Source organism: Lissotriton vulgaris, chromosome 3_1, assembly GCF_964263255.1.
Source record: "Lissotriton vulgaris chromosome 3_1, aLisVul1.2, whole genome shotgun sequence".
Taxonomy (NCBI): domain Eukaryota; kingdom Metazoa; phylum Chordata; class Amphibia; order Caudata; family Salamandridae; genus Lissotriton; species Lissotriton vulgaris.
In genome coordinates this window covers 1,334,113,539-1,334,125,598 of record NC_141689.1, presented here as the reverse complement: position 1 = coordinate 1,334,125,598, position 12,060 = coordinate 1,334,113,539, and the positions used below count along the sequence as shown (strand labels likewise).

The 12,060-nt window shown below is 46.0% G+C and overlaps 1 protein-coding gene and 1 pseudogene across 2 annotated transcripts in view; one reads left to right on the top strand and one right to left on the bottom strand.

The window, feature by feature from the left end:
• Positions 1–12,060, bottom strand: part of IDUA (alpha-L-iduronidase) — a 2,362,715-nt gene that overhangs the window by 2,190,367 nt on the left and 160,288 nt on the right. The window lies entirely within an intron of this gene.
• Positions 3,825–11,532, top strand: LOC147727838 (uncharacterized; annotated as a pseudogene). Its single transcript, XR_015309521.1, has 2 exons — positions 3,825–3,947; positions 9,476–11,532. The product of XR_015309521.1 is annotated as an uncharacterized LOC147727838 (transcript).

The following is a 12,060-nucleotide window of genomic DNA, read 5'->3' as shown; positions in this document are numbered from 1 at the left end:
ACGAGTGCAGGGCCAAATTTCACTTTTCGGCCACTGTAAGCCTTGAATATCACAAGCTGTGGCATTGGGCCCTGCCTCCCAAAGTCTACCCAGCAGTTGTTCGCCCACACAATCCCTTCAAGAAACTTGTTTGTGCCTTCGATGGCACTCGAGGGCTAATATCCAATACCTAATGGGTGCTGCAATTCTCACTCCGGAGTTGCACACAAAAGTAACAATCCACATGGCACAACACTATCTCAGGGAAAATCACTCCTGAACAGTGGGAAGCACTGTGGCGAGATATCCCTAAATTCGACCTTAGGCCTCTCTTCGTGTGAGACTGCATACAAGCGGATGGTCCAGTGCTACCGTACGCCAGCCCGTCTGTCTCATACTTACTCAGAAGTCTCTCCTCTGTGCTGGCGCTGCGGAGAGGGTGAAGGAACCTTCTGTCATGTATGGTGGTCATGTAGAGTAATTGCCACATAGTGTAAGGAGATTCTGGGGCATATCAAGGGCATTATAGGCTTCCATGTCCAGGGCCTTTACCCTACAAGTATACTTGGCATACAACCCACCGATCTAGACCCCATGATACACAGAGACTGGGCCTTCATCAGCCATTTATTGCTAGCAGCATGACAGCTCATTGCAGTCACATGGAACCAACTTGCACCGCTCTCGATTGCACAGTGGTTCACGTGAATATGGCACCTTCTGGCATTGGAATAACTATTCCACAACTTGACTAACTCAGCCCAAAAATTCCAGCGCGTATGGAGACCATTAACACAATACCTCATATGTATAGAATTCACATGCTTCAATCCGCCAAAACTCAGGGCTCTCCAACTCTTCGCCTAGAGGCACTATATAAGCATTCTCCCACAAGGAGCACTGAGTGCCAAGGGGGATCCGCCTGTCCCACTTCCAGCAAGCTATTACAACTTCCTGTACGCACTTAAGCCCTGGAATTAGACGAGACCAGTTTAGAGTTTGTTTGTTAAGTGTACACTAACTCACTGATATCAATGTTAATCTGAAGTACAACAGGAAATATTACAATAGCTTTAGAAGTGTGAATGATGGCCCCGCAAATAGGTGGAATACAGCATGGTGATCTGCGGTTGTGCCACAGGACTTATCCAGATATGCAATCCTATTCGTCACTATCACTATGTACGAGCCCCCCGTGCGGTAGCCAATGTGTGACAGTACTATTCCCAGCTTATACTGCTGTCGATGACAGGATACTGGAAGCTTAGCATTAATGTATTAGTAGCATTCTTACACTCATGTGATGTAGACAGTGATGCCTTGCATTGACACTGTAAATGCAAACTGCATTTTATGATTGTATACCACACCCTGTCTAAGCATTGTTATATAGAACAATCTGAAAAGAAGGTGGTGAGGTATTACCAGCGCATAGCCCAAGTCGCCTATAATAATTAGAAAAAATTTTTTAAAGTGGCATCAAGGGAACCAAAGACAGCTACCACCCACCGCTGTCAAGGGACAACAATTACCAAATAATTATTGTCACAATAGAACAAACATGTAGGATTCCCTGAGCACAAAAGTACATGTATCTGTGAATGTTTACAGATAATATCTGTTCAAAGAATCAGTGTCCATATCTATCCATCCAAAGTATGAAAAAAGTCCTTATTTTTTATTTTCACAATCCAAAATTGTTCATGAAGACTTGTGGGTACAGCAGTACAGTCATGAAACAGAACATAACAGCCACAACGCCAACACGTGTTTCGTCAGGGACATTTACCCAATGACTTCTTCAGGGCTGTAACAATAAATTTATACCCAATTATAATCCCCATACAATGGAGAGCCAAGTTATAACGCAAATTACCTCCACCATGAAACCCGTGAGAATTACTAAGTAAAGAAAAAGTAACTCCAAGAAAAGGATGAACAAAGAAAAGTAAGCGAGAAGAAGATACCCATAGACACAAAAATTATAAACAAACACCAAAAATTGTGTCAATATAAAAGACACACCATGAAGAAATAGAAGAGAGTCACAATTGTTATATACTTTTTGTGCTTATCAATAAAAAGACTTTAAGTAAAGCGATGAATATCATGGGCGGCGGCACTGGGCCCTGCATCTCGAAGTCTACCCAGCAGTTGTTCGCCCACACAATCCCTTCTAGAAACTTGTCTGTACCTTCGATGGCTAATATCCAATACCTATCGGGTGCTACAACAGTCACTCCTGACTTGCACACATAAGTACCAATCCACATGGCACAACACTATCTCAGGGGAAATCTCTCCTGAACAGTGGGAAGCACTGTGGCGAGATATCCCTAAAATCTACCGTAGCCTCTCGTCGTGTGAGATTGTATACAAGCTGATGTTCCAGTGCTACCGTATGCCAGCCCATCTGTCTCCAATTTACCCAGATGTCTCTCCTCCGCGCTGGCGCTGCGGAGAGGGTGAAGGAACCTTTGTCATGTGTGGTGTTAAAGTAGAGTAATTTCCACATACTGGAAGGCGATTCTGGGGCATATCAAGGACATTATAGGCTTCCCTGTCCTGGGCCTTTACCCCACTAGAATACTTGGCATACAACCCACCAATCTAAACTCCATGACGCACAGAGACTGGGTCTTCATCAGCCATTAATTGCTGGCAGCGCGACAGCTCATTGCAGTCATGAAACGGAACAGGCTCTGCCTCGAGAGCCACTTGACATCACCACTGCTAGAGGTGGTGCGGAAATACACCCACCCCCTTCAAACTCGTGCTCAATGGCATTCTGGTTCGTGCAGTCCTTTCCTTAACCAGCCATAGGTGAAAGTGCAGGCTGCATCCTAAGGGGAAGTGGCAAACTAGGTCTGGACACCAAGATCTCCTTTTAACACTGTGTAGCCTGATAGCAAGGGGTCTTCTGAATGAAGTTCTTGGGGCGGGGTGATGGGGTGATTGGGGTAGGAGGGGGGTCTTTGCATTATCCTCCCAAGTCAAAAATTGAGGTTGCAGCATAGCCCGGATTTCAGATCCCACTAAAACGTAGACCTCTTGTGTAAATAACATATCTATCTGCCAGTATGCACCCTATCATGTCTGGCAGGACGTCCCGACCCTGCGTTCCACTGCCTTATATCCCTCTGTACCCCACTCCCGCCGTTCACTGCCTAAAATCCCTCTGTACCCCACACCTCTTGCTCACTGCCTTATATCCCTCTGTACCACACACCTTACGCTCACTGCCTTATATCCCTCTGTACCCCACACCTCGTGCTCACTGCCACAACATACCCCTCTGTACCCGACACCTCGTGCTCACTGCCACAACATATCCCTCTGTACCCCTGTACTGCATTTGCCATTTTACATGTGCTAAATCACATGTTGACCTCAATTGAATGCAATGCTCTGATCTTCCATTTTGTTGCATCGCACTTCCATTTTGTGCTTTCTTGACCTGTAGTTACACTTCAGCAGTAACAAACATATTATTCACGTAAACCAGTACAAGCTGGTGCGAGGCATCTCGTGAGGATGCCTCATGAGGTTATGTTGTACCTTCAGCGTGTTTTTCGTACATTCTATGCTTATCTCTAGGACAGAGGGAGGATGGCCGTGCAAAGCTCCAAGGCCGGAGAGATCGGGAAAGGAATGTCTTCTGCTTCGCCACAGCCCAAACAGAATCTGGCCAGGTCTGTCTGGGTGGGGCTGATAAAGAGATGGGGTCAGCACCTGTGAATAGATGGGCGAGAGCGCCTACTAGAGGCTTCTCGAACATGTTGATTTAAACTATAAAAAGCGGTGTCTGTGGGGTGGAGCTCAGGAACTCAGTCTTGGAGTGGACGCACTCGCGGGACAACTTTGGTGCCCGAAGAGATTACTCCCTGAGCCCCGGTCTATGGGTTCCAGACTTGGTGTTCAGTGCTTGGGCAGGGATGTTGAAGTCTCCGGTGCTGCAAATGAATCTGGTGAGGTGCTTTGTACATTAACTGTTTATATGCCTGTATTCACAGTTTCATATTTATGTATATAGTGTGGTGTATTCATTGTTTATTGCCTTTCACTCGGTGCCTAAGAATTTATTAGCTTCAATGACTTATTGCCTTTGCCTACAATATTAATAAAGCTCATTTTCACTTCCAGAGGAGTGTTGGAGTTTCTGTGTGAGTAAGTGGTGTGCGTAGGTTCAGATTACGCAAGTGGGCAAAGCAATACATTTTGGCTTAGTCGGTGGCAGGATTCGTAAATTACGCGGTGAGGAACATGTTTAAAAAGACGAAAGGTGGTTTTGGTTCTTTGGCACCGATTGAAATCCCTTTAGCTCCCATGCAAATTCCTGGATGGGAGGCGACGCCGTACTCCGTGCTGGCGGGTGAGTATTCAAAAAGCTCAGGATTAAGTGAGAGCTGGTTTGACTGTCTGGGCGAAGCAATGCCAGAAGATGTTTTAAATTGTTTACAGAAGGTTCCTGTGGAGAAAAGTAAAGAATTATGTACAGTGGGTCGCAGAGGTTGGGTTTTATTACATGCCTACCGTCAAGTTTTTGACAAATGTTTATCTCTGCAGCGGGAACAGTTCAGTTTAGAAAAACAACTAGTTGAAGCTAAGAATATTTCTACAATGCTTTCCTGTCAGAATAAGTTATTACAAGATAAGTTAGAAACATATCAGACGATAGCAGAGCGGGCTGCAGTCTGTGTTGCTGAATACAGATACAAGAAAAGGAAGGGGGAGAGTGAGTAAACGGAAAGTCCATTTAGCGATTGCGAAAGCAGGCTTAGATTGTGACCCATCAAATTGGGACTCCAAACTTCTGGGAATCGTCAGAATTCTCCTCAGAAGGAGAGCATCCCTTGCAGGGGGAGGGAAAGGACGAGGAAGGAAAAATTGCTAAGAGAGTGGAAGCACAGCCCATTCTAAGACGGAAACTTCAAATCGCTCCAGGGAACCCGGATGGAGTAATGTTAAATAGTTTGGAGGATTTTACACAGCAAGAAATAAGTGATCTTTTAGTGAGGTTTGGACAGAAGCCTGGCGAGACGCTATTAGCTTGGATGGTGCACCTCTATGATCACGGCGCTTCTGAGGTCATGTTAGACGAGGGGGATGCTGCCAAATTTTGTACTCTCAGTACTGATCCCACTGTGCAGGGATACGTTTGGACTTTCCATGGTGATGATCAAACTACTCGGTTGCAGTTAGCTGCCTAGGGGTGTGGCCACAGGTACCCCACAGATTCAGATTGGCCTGGGAATGAAAAACCATGGTTCACCCTAAGAGATGCATCACAAAGAATTATGGAGGAGGGGATGAAGCTAGCTGTTCTTGTAGGTGAGGCGCATAATTTGATGTGTCAGTTAATGACTGTGTCAATGTGGAACAAAATCATTTGTTTGGCGCCCCCTGCATACAAAGCTGTGATAATGACTTTGTTAATTAATCAAACCGGTAATACCATAGGAGAAGTAGTCGAGGCAGTCTGTGAGCTGGGAGAGCTTGGGGAATGGGCCAAGCCAGACAGGGCTTCGCGCTCAGAGTCCCGCACTGATAACAACCAAGTGACCAGACGTGATATGTTTTTGGCGCTGTTAAAGGATGGGGTGTCAAGGAGTGAGATTGATGGTATTGAGAACAAAAGCATGTGGGAAATGTACCGTAAGCGAGGACTGGATAGGAAGGAGGGGAGTAGGCATGTGAATAGAAAAGATAACAAGAAAGTGAGTCGCAGGGATGCAGAGCCTGAGGAGAAGCCTGAAAAAGCAGGTCAAGAGAGAGAGAGGGAGAGGGAATCTCATGTGAGAGTGACAAAAGAGAAAGGTTGGGACCGAGATTGCACAGATTCAGATGGGGACCGGGAAGAGGAGGAGTTGTTCCCTGAGGGTTACTCAACATTGTATTCAGATCTGCGCCGGGACCTGCGCCGGGCAGATGCAGACCTGCGCAGGCGAAAATTAGATTAGGAAATTGGCCAAGCTTCGGTACAGGGATGGGCTCACAAAGATAATAGACCACATGTGAGGGTTGAGATCTATTGGAAAAATAGAAACGTTCAGGAGGTGCGGGCTTTGGTAGACACCAGAGCGGAGGCCACATTGATACATGGCAATCCACGAAAATTTAAAGGACAATATTTTACTATATTACTTGGGAAGACAGGAAACACCAGCAGTGCAAACTGTAATTCAAATGAAAATAGGCAGACTTCCCAAGAGAGCATACACTGTTTTGATTGTGCCTATTCCCGAGTACATTATTGGCATTGACATTCTGAAAGGTATGACCCTATACTTAGATGACGGATGCTATCAGTTTGGGTCAAAGCAGTACTTCTCGGTAGCTGCTGTGAGTGTGGGGCGCTTGAAGATTCCCCCAGTGAAGGTGCCCCAAGCAACAAAAGTGGTTCACATAAAGCAGTACAGGATTTCAGGGGGACATGATGAGATTACCGCATCCATTCGGGACTTGGTGGAGGCGGGGGTGGTGAGACCGATTACCACGGCGTGGAATAACCCCTTGTGGCCCTTGCGCAAACCTGACGGCAGCTGGTGCATGACAGTTGATTATTGCGAGCTTAATAAGCATACGCCCCCGTTGACAGCCGTGGTCCCAGACACCATCACTTCGATTGAGAAAATTCAGAAACACAATGGGACATGGTATGTAGCACTTGATATTGCCAATGCTTTTTTCACAATTCCAATTGCCCCTGAGTGCCAGGAACAATTCGCGTTCTCATGGAATGGTAGGCAGTACTCGTTTCAATCTCTGCCTATGGGGTATTTACATAGTCCCACGATCTGTCACCGGCTGGTGGCAGAGCATTTGGACGAGGTGTCAATAATTTCTGGAGTCCAACTTTGTCATTACATTGATGATGTGTTGATTCAAGGAGAGACCCAAGAACAGGTGCAGGCTCAACTAGACAGAGTGGTAGCGCACTTGCAAAGCAAAGGGTGGGTGATTAACCCCGAGAAGGTGCAGGGACTCTCTCAAAGTGTGAAGTTTTTAGGAATTCAGGGGCATCAGGGACACAGGGAAGAGCTGCCACAAGTGAGGCAAAGGGATCAAAGAGTTTGCAGTGCCAAAAAACAGGAAGGAAGAGCAGCGTTTCATTGGATTGTTTGGTTTTTGGAGACAGCACATTCCCCATTTGAGTCAGATTTTGGCCCCTCTGTACAAGGTTACGCGGAAGAAGCATGAGTTTGAGTGGGGGGAGGCACAGCAAAAGGCGTTTGAGTCAGCGAAGGAGGCTATACAGCGTGCCTTGAATTTATGGCCCATACGAGAGGGAAGCATTGATTTAAATGTAACTGTCAATATGCAACCTGGAGCCTGTGGCAAAAGCAGGGGAGACAGAATTTGCCCCTAGGGTTTTGGACAAAGAAATAACCTGATGCTAGAGAGCGGTACACTCCTTTTGAGAAGCAGTTGTTGGCATGTTATTGGGCTCTGGTGGATACCGAGCAGTTGACCCTAGGGCACAATGTGTTTTTGAGACCTGAGATACCTATCATGCAATGGGTGATGAGCTCGCCCAAGACACACAGGATTGGGCATGCACAGGAGGCTAGCGTCATAAAGTGGAAGTGGTACATACAAGACAGAGCACGAGTTCGTCCTAAGGGTACCGCCGTGCTGCATGAGCAAGTGGCACTGACTCCTGTAGCAGATGCAGAAATGTTGCAAGAGGTACCAAAAGTGCGAGAGTCCCTGGTGAAATGGGGTGGGCCTTTTTCAGAGTTGTCCGCGGAGGACAAAAAGCATGTGTGGTTTACAGATGGCTCAGCCAGATATGTGGGGACCAAGAGACATTGGAAGGCAGTGTCATATAACCCGATGACCAAAAAGTTGTGGTCAACTACTGGAGAGGGAAGAAGTAGTCAGTTTGCTGAATTGTATGATGTTTACCAGGCGTTAAAGCAAGAGCTCCCTGATACATGTCACATTTACACTGATTCATGGTCTAGGGCAATGGGTTAGCCACTTGGCTTCCCACATGGCATGCTCACAATTGGATGATTCACAACAGGGAGGTCTGGGGAAAGGAGTTGTGGCAGGAAATTTGGGAACTGTTGTCCCAGAGTGCAGTTACAGTGTATCATGTTGATGCTCATTGCCCGAATGACTCACTAGAGCGTTGGTGCAATTGCTTTGCAGACCAAGAAGCGAAGATTCATGAAGCTGAGGTGGAGACCCAGGAATCTGACTTGGTGGGCATGGCTAAATGGGTGCACCAGAAAAGTGGACATTTGGGCGAGCGAGCCACTAGGGGTGGGCTGTAAGTAGAGGGATGTATATTCCCCTAGATTTAATTAAGACTGCAATCATTCACTGTCCTGTCTGTCAGCATACTCAGCACAGACCAGTTCCACAGGTAGTGAGAAGCCAGATAGGCAGAGGGAAGTTACCAGGGCAAATATGGCAAATTGATTCCATCAGGCCGATGCCAATGAGTCGAGGATGTCAGTATGCCTGCATGGTGGTGGATACCTATGCTGGCTATCTCATTGCCTTTCCATGCAAGAGAGCAACCCAGTCTAACACTCTGAAAACGTTGAATTTGTTGATCTTTTAAAACGGAAATTCATTGCAGGTCCAAAGTGACAATGGGTCACACTTTAAAGGAAAGATGGTGCAAGATTTTTGTGTACAGCATAACATTGAGTGGATCTATCACATACCCTATTACCCACAGGCAGCAGGTTTGATTGAGAGAATGAATGGTTTGCTGAAAGAGCAGTTGAAAAAGCTATCTGATAGGTCATTGAAGGGGTGGAGGGATCACTTGTCTGATGCATTGCAGATTTTGAACAACCGACCCCTTGCTGATGCATAGACTCCTTTGATGCGCATGTTGATCCCAGCTTTGCAGATTAAGCTCCTTGTGGCCACAAACACGATTCTGTATTGGGAGACAGTTTCTGGAGCTTTGGCTCCATATCGTGCCACACTAGAAGCTGCCGGTCTTGATTTACATGCCTTGAAACTCTATTGATTGCAACCACGAGACATTACCTTGATTGAGACAGGAATTGGAGTTCAAATTCCCCCAGAGCATTTCGGGCTAATCGCTCCTCGATCTGGGCTTGCCCTTAAAGGCATCCAGGTTTTGGGAGGGGTTGTCGATGCCGATTACCAGGGGGAGATCAAAGTTATCCTATTGAACAGTGGAAAAAATAATCTGATTGTGCAACCCGGTGACCGTGTTGCCCAAATGGTCATCATGCCGGTTTATGGAGGAAATGTCATGAAAGGGACAGCCCCAGCCCTTCTAACTGTGCGAGGAAAGGGTGGGTTTGGATCTACTGACAAGAACCCAGGGGCAAAATTGTGGGTGGAGTCCCCAAACAAACCTCCTGAACCTGCAGAATTGATCGCTATGGGCAAGGATAACATCCTAGTCATCATGAAACCCGAACAGGAAAAGTGGGAAAATGTACCTGCTGAAAAATGTTATTTGCGAGAGTGATTATACCAGTTTGTTTTCTGTTTCTAGATCACAGTATGGCTTGCCGCTGCAATGCTTGCGCTGTGTGGTCGGTGTTTGGGCGTGTCCAGAGGGGTCCGGGAGGGCCTGGGGATGCCGAAGGGGATCAACCGCCGAGTCGGATGACAGCATTGTTGCAGCAACCATATAACATCTGGACCTACTTGGCCGGGAATGTGCTGAACACTTTCCACTTCTGTATGAGAAATCTTCAAAGTTCAGCTGATATATCAACGTGTCTTGTTGCCGTACCTACCCCTGCACAGGTGCTTCTGCACATTTTCAACCAAACAAACTTTGATGGGGTAATGGAGGAAATGGATATTCAAACACATCTAAGTCTTTATGAGTACTGTCGCTTTTGGCCGGAGGTTACAGATAGCCTCTGGAGGAACATGACAAATATTGTTACCTACAATATCTCTACTGGAGATGTTTGCTATCAACTAACTTGTGACCCTGCCCAAATTGGCAAATGTGGCCAATTGAAACTAGAGAAAAGCAAACAATTGACCCCTGATCAACAAACATAATGCCAGTCACGACATGACAGTTTTTGTAGTAATGTTACCAATTATATGGTTTGCAATCACACAGTATTAGCCGCTAGCCATGTTAACCATGTGAAATTACCTAAAGGATGGTTGTTCTTGTGTGGTAATATTTCATACACTTACATACCAGCCAACATAACTGAAGGACCTTGTGCCTTATCACGATTAAGTCTTATGCTTTTTCCCATGCATTTTGTTACACGTATTCGCTCTTCTAGAGCCGCTATTCAATTACTTGAGGATTGTGACTCCGATATTGATTTGCTTTCTAGAACAGAATATACTAGTTTGGCTCTTTCCATTGTAGGAGTGCCAGGACTGTCCGTATATAATGCCAAAACAATTTCTAAGCTTGCCTGTTCAATTGTGAAGAATCTCAATCATACTTCTGCCGCTTTAGCTGAATTATTATTAAATGTTCAAGGAACAAGAAAAGCGGTTTTGCAAAATAGGGCAGCTGTGGACTATTTGCTGCTAAAACATAACCCCGGTTGCGAGGACTTTGATGGGCTCTGTTTTTTTAATTTATCTGATCATTCTACGTCTATCCATGCACATATTAATGCTTTGAAAGATTTAGTGAAAGGGGTTACCCAAGACGTTAACCAAGGATGGTGGGATTGGTTGTTTGGGTGGCTGCCTAATTTTGGACAGCTTCGGTATATCTTGGGTGTTATTATGGTTATTATTTGTGTTTTTATCTCATTATGTTGTTGCATTCAATGCATTCCTAATCTTCTCTCCCTTTTCAGTCCCAGATCCATGGTATTTAGGCCAATGGGGTATGATGGGTGAATCGAAGGTCAAGGGATGGAATGTACTGCATTTGCCATTTTACACGTGCTTAATCACATATTGACCTCGATTCCATGCAATACTCTGATCTTCCATTTAGTTGCATCACACTTCAATTTTGTGCTGCCTTGACCTGTAGTTACACTTCAGCAGTAACATAAACATGTTTTTCACGTAAACCAGTACAAGCTGATGCGAGGCATCTCGTGAGGTTATGTTGTACCTTCAGCGTGTTTTTCGTGCATTCTAGGACAGAGGGAGGATGGCCGTGCAAAGCTCCAAGGCCAGAGAGATAGGGAAAGGAATGTCTTCTGCCTCGGCACAGCCCAAACAGAATCTGGCCAGGTCTGTCTGGGTGGGGCTGATGCAGAGATGGGGCCAGCACCTGTAAATAGATGGGCGAGAGCGCCTGCTAGAGGCTTCTCGAACATGTTGATTTAAACTATAAAAAGCAGTGTCTGTGGGGTGGAGCTCAGGAACTCAGTCTTGGAGTGGACGCACTCGCGAGACAACTGAGGTGCCCGAAGAGATTACTCCCTGAGCCACGGTCTATGGGTTCCCGACTTGGTGTTCAGTGCTTGGCCTGGGATGTTGAAGTCTCCGGTGCTGCAAATGAATCTGGTGAGGTGCTTTGTACATTAACTGTTTATATACCTGTATTCACAATTTCATATTTATGTATATAGTGTGGTGTATTCATTGTTTATTGCCTTTCACTCGGTGCCTAAGAATTTATTAGCTTCAGTGACTTATTACCTTTGCCTACAATATTAATAAAGCTCATTTTCACCTCCAGAGGAGTGTTGGAGTTTCTATGTGAGTAAGCGGTGTGCGTAGGTTCAGATTACGCAAGTGGGCAAAGCAATACAACCCCACACCTCGCGCTCACTGCCACATATCTCTCTGTATCACACTCCTCACACTCACTGCCTGATCGCTCACGTTCCCCTGCCATTCATCTTCTACGTGTTCTCTCCCCTTCCACTCGTTCTATCTCGGTTCGCCCCCTTACTTCTCTTAGTACCTTACTCCTTTCCCAATACCTCTACTTCTTTTCCTCTTCAGTAACATCTCTCGGACACATCTCTGCACTTCCTTTATATCACCGCACCCCTCTACCTCACCGGTCTACCTCAGTCTTTATTATTCCCTCTTCCTCAGCTGTCTCCACCTGTCTCTGACATACCTCACCCTCCCTCTAACTGGCCCTCTCATGTTCTACGGCTGCATTATTCACCCATCTCC